Raw genomic sequence first — 5483 nt, forward strand, 5'->3', positions numbered from 1 at the left:
AGTAAGATACGTGATATACGTAAAAGAAATACATCATATGACGAATCGGAAGNNNGGAAGAGTTCTCAGATTTCAAGAACAACTTTTAAAATATTCCCTTCTGTCTGCACATAATACTATAAGCATATATATAATCTTCGTATGCAACTTTGCCAATCAATACTATCCATGTCTAATGCTATTTTAAGATGTGATTTGTACAAAATGCAAAAAAAATATATATATAATATTTAATAAATATATGTTTTTATAAAAAGAAAAATCAATTACAAATTTTCTTATAATTTTTTATTCCATAATTCTCGTACAAATTAAAATTGCAACATTTTTAGACAAAATTCTAAGGACGGATGTTATAAAATTATTGGTAATTTAATGCGCATTAGAGTTGTGTACAGATTTCTAGCGAATCGCGATATTTAAGTGCGTTTGTGATATATATTTCGAGAAATGGGACGTACATTCCGATGAAATATGATGAATATAAAGGACATCTCGCGGTTTTATCATCTTGAGTAGCTAAGTATGTCGCGTTTGCGTGTATTTCCGTCTAGAAGAGGCATGAAGCCTTCGAAATATTATTGCGCATATAGTACGATACACTTTCATATAAATTTATAAAATCGTTATTCGTCTGTGCGTCTCTTGGAGAACGTGCATATATGTATTTACAACAGAAGTCGGGTGTGTTGGCAAATACCATTACTCTTGTATAGCACCTATAGCTCTACATATATATATATATACTCAGGGAAACCTACGACGAATTCCATTTTTCTCGTTTCCAGTCACGGATCCCTTTGGATATTGTTTTCGCAAAAACGAGAGACACGATGCAACGGTCATGCTTTCGCTTCGAATCGAAAACGCGATAAGGTACATCTTCATGCTTATGATCAAACAATAGAATCTTGTAGATTTCATTTAAAAAAGTAATAGAATATATAAAAGTAACAGAATGCATATTACTTTTGCGGAATCGATATATGTACAGCGCGTGGGTTGAAAATTTTATAACTGAAAGATACTCTTCTTCAAAAAAAGAAGAAAAGAAATCAGTGAAAATTCTTTCAGAATAAAGTTTTTCAGATAAAGAAAAGTTTAGCTTTTTTTTCTTTTAAAGAGAGCATGCCATGAAGATGCATGCCTAAAGAGAGTATTTTATATTTTCTAATCTTGACGTAGACTTTATGTCATCGTGTGAAGTAAATATGGCTTTATCTCGCGTAAGCTGTTTGTAATTTCATCGTATCATCGATAATTCTGTCAGATAATATCTAACTAGTTTTGCGTCTATTAAATTGACTTTCTATTAAAAGGAACGTCTTTCCTCCCGAAGAGGATCGTCGACATAAAATTGTGCTCACACGGTCGATGGCTCATTGAGCTCATCGACCCGTATTTCTGCTTCACGTTTACCGTAAAATGAGATCACTCGCGATGCGGGTCCTTTGTCCTATAATAAAGTTAGCGTTTGTTTGTTATCAACGAATTCAAAAACGCATTGTACGAGTCTCCGATTGATTTCATGGTTCTTGCTTCCTTTTTGATTTTTCTGATATTTCTTTCGTAGGAACCTTTTGTCTTTTTTCTCTATAAAATATTGAGTCGATCAATAATCCTTTCTTCAGCTTTGTTTACTTATTTTAACTTTATATTCTTGATTTTTTCTTACAAAAATTAAAAAACCCTATGTCTAATGAATAAGTTAATGAATCGCTTTAGTCAATTGAGCAGATATTTGTCGATCTCTATATAAGAAAATTCACGAAAACGAGAATTACTATAACAATACGCTTTGGCGTATGATGTTTCCCTAGATTTATTGCACGACTCCGGAAGTTAATTACAATGCTTGAAAAAAGACAGCATGTAATGCTATATATTTTACTTTTTGTTGAGTAGCAAAAAGCATTCCGCCAAGTGGCCCATCAAAGAGATCCATTAGCAAAAAAAGAAAAGAAAAGAAAAGGGATGACGACACAGCGCATAACAAGTGTAAACATTATTTCACGAAGTTACAAAATCGATATTAAGTACACATTCAAGATTTATGCATTAGAAAATGCCGCGAACGGTAAATAGGAAATCGGGTAATTATTTTCCTCGGCACGTAGTTAAATGAGCTTTTGCTTTGCATTTAATTGATAATTCATATCACATGTGCAGTTTCTTAAATCAGCTACTTTATATACGTTCTCGTAAATCCTTTGACGAACAGCAAAGTTTTTTTGTTTATGGTTGTCACTTTCCGTGCTTTATGTCTTTCGTCCGTTTCGTCATAAATGCCGCACGTACGAGTCAGATTTATTGTCATTCTCTCCCTCCTTGAAGTTCTAACGACTCTTTTCGATACAAAACACATTTCACCAATAACGATTCGTATATGTGTGTGTGTGCGCGCAATCACTTTTAAGATCTATCTTGATAAAACAGCGATGGCAGTGGTCATTTTATGTTTCAATTTTATTGCTGATAAAGTTCACGTATTTCCGACACATTTGTACGAGCGTTTATGGTGTCGCAGAAAAGTAATTTTAAACTTAAATACATATATTATGTATATTGCTGTATGCAATATATGTATATATTTTGCAATATTGCAAAATATTTTTAAATTTAGAAGCTTTCAAGGCTTATTTCAATTTAAAAAAATTTTTAATGTAAAAAGTTTTTTTATTTATTTTTTAATATATAAAATATTTAAGTATAAAAAATATCAAATTTTAAAATATCATCTTTTAAAAAAAAAGAAAGAAAAAAGCGGCACATATTTTTTAAATATTGATATTTTATCACCAATTGCTATTAAGATATTTATATATAATTACTTTAAGTGTATTAATATCATTATATTTTTTTTATGCAGGTAATTTGTAGAATCTCAAAAAATTTCCATAAAACTGGTATATAATAAATAAATGTTATAGTACCATAGTAAATAAATTTGAAATTATTTAAATCGTGTAAATTTTTACAAATCGATTACAATCGGTCAATATTTCAGCGACTGGCCGATTTCTACAAAATTCAAAAGTAATATTGATCAAAATTTATACAGTGCTATGTAATAAGAATAACGTCGGTTCTTCCGAACAGCGATATTTCCTTGGACGATATTTCCTTCTGCGATATTTTCCTTGGGCATCGAATGCGATTCTTCATCCAATCCCAATTCCCCAAGCTTCACTTCTTTTATCAACGCAGTGCGCCATCGGCGTACTGGCCGGTCGATCAGTCTGTCTGACCGGTTCACAAACTGGTCTATCACTAAATCACTTACTAAATAAATCTTTCCTGAATTCTCGCGGTACGCGACACAATGAAAGTACAGTAGCAACATGCGAACGCTGCGGATTTACGACCAGGTGATACAACATCCTGCTATCTCGTCTTCAATAAAGAGGCTTATTCATGCAGTGCATACTTTTCACGATTTTCCAAAAAATGCAAAATATGTCTGCACGAAATATATTACTTTTAACATAAACTATAAAAGGAAAAAATGCTGTTGTGTATTTTGCAGACTTTAACAAAGATTTTGACTGCATATTGTTTAGAATTGTAATATTTTGTGTTTTTATATTTTTAAATATATAACTTGTTTTATATATATTATAGAACGTATTTAATTGTGTATATGATATCCACAAAATGTTATGTAATATGCGATTTTCTATAAATCATGCTGATTTAATGAATGATATAATTGAATTCAGTTTCCTCTACAATACCTTTTTTATTCATCTATGACAGAATATATTGTATTTAAATACAATTTAAACAACTCAAGTTTTCACGACGTTGAACGCAAGAGATTTGAATAAAGAGTTTTTGTCAATTTTTCTCGTTTATCGTATATTCTTTAACCTCGATAAATGAACAGATTGCATATTAAAAGTTGTCGCATATTTTCGCCTTGTCATTAATGATTGAACATCTATTACCCAGTAAATTCAGTGAAGCCCGAAGAGCTGTCAATAATGTACAACATGTTTACGTTGCTTACAAAGTTTAAAATTTCGCGAAAATACGCTACAATAAATTTTCGAAAAGAATTTGGCTTCAAAAATAATTAAACTACGAGATTATATTGAACGAGATTGAACGTAACCGAAAATAAATAATAGCGAGCAAACTTTTTTTTACATAGAAACGCTTTGCATTTTGATGGAAACAAATACGAATATGAACCACATAACATTATATTTCTATATGTCACGCATATAGTTCTGTACTAAATTATTTGAGACAAAATAATGAGAACAACGTATATATATAACAGTGTTAATCTTTGTTAAGCCAAGAAAAAATTATATATATTACTCAAGCATTTTTAAAATATAAAGAAAATTATAGACACACAGCCGCCATCATATTCTCATTTTTAGCCAGCTGTATAACAGTCTGCTTCGTCCGAGCATGTAATCCGTGGAATATTATTTTTTCATGTAATCGCACGATTGCAAGATGAGCGCCGAGTGTGCTTAATACCGGGCGAAATAACGCATAGGGCGAATTTACGCGGATATTCGAGAATCGAAATACATCTCTCGCGTTTCTATTTCGAGTTTCACGTGGCCGCATCTCGTATTTTTCTCGTCCAGAATGAACGACGCGCGCGGGAATCCGTAAATATGCCGGAAATCGACGTTCAGGATAGAGCAAGTGGGAGGACATTTCCGTTAAGGCCGCGGGCTCGAAGCCAGTATCCACCATACAAAAGGATTGCAACCTTCGATCTTTTTTCAGTCTGCTTCATTCGAGCATCTGATTTTCAATGTTTTTCTCGGTATTATCAATCTCTTTCGTAGAGCGGCAATGCTACCGCTGCTCGTATGCCAACTGATATCGTTTACAAAATGTCGTAATATCAATGCAAAATTATATATATATATATATATATATATATATATATATAATTAAAAATTAGATATATACGGAGAGACTACGTCATAACGGAAAACTTGGCTAAATTGAAATCAAATTTTAAATTCACTGGAGAGAGATATGTGGTAAGCGCGTGATGCCAGGTACGCCCTGTATGTGACGGCACGCATCGATCCACTGATATATAGATTGAATATATGATTCTTCGCGTTTAAGTTCTCCGCGTCCTAAATTCCACGCTTCAGGGCTTTTCTTCCGCGGCGGCGCTTATCTTACGCGCCATCGAAGTACCTCTTATAATTTTCACATGACGTTAAAGCCGCCGCTAACGGTAAGTCGCATTTAGCGTCCGGAAGTTCCTGATCTTAAGCGAGGGATTACAAGATACTTAGCTCTCCGCTGCACGGCATTACCGTTGCACAGCGACGGCAGATTGTACCTGAAATTCTTCTCCAACTTTGATTCTAACCAACGTGGTTACCACGGATTCTCGCGCCTTATTTTTCAACGCGGCGAGGATAAACGCGCGCCTTATCCTCCCTTAATGCTACTTATTCAGTTGGCGAACTGTTTTGCGAATTATACGTCGCGAC

This window comes from Formica exsecta, unplaced genomic scaffold (genome assembly GCF_003651465.1).
Source record: "Formica exsecta isolate Colony F162 unplaced genomic scaffold, ASM365146v1 scaffold262, whole genome shotgun sequence".
Lineage (NCBI taxonomy): Eukaryota > Metazoa > Arthropoda > Insecta > Hymenoptera > Formicidae > Formica > Formica exsecta.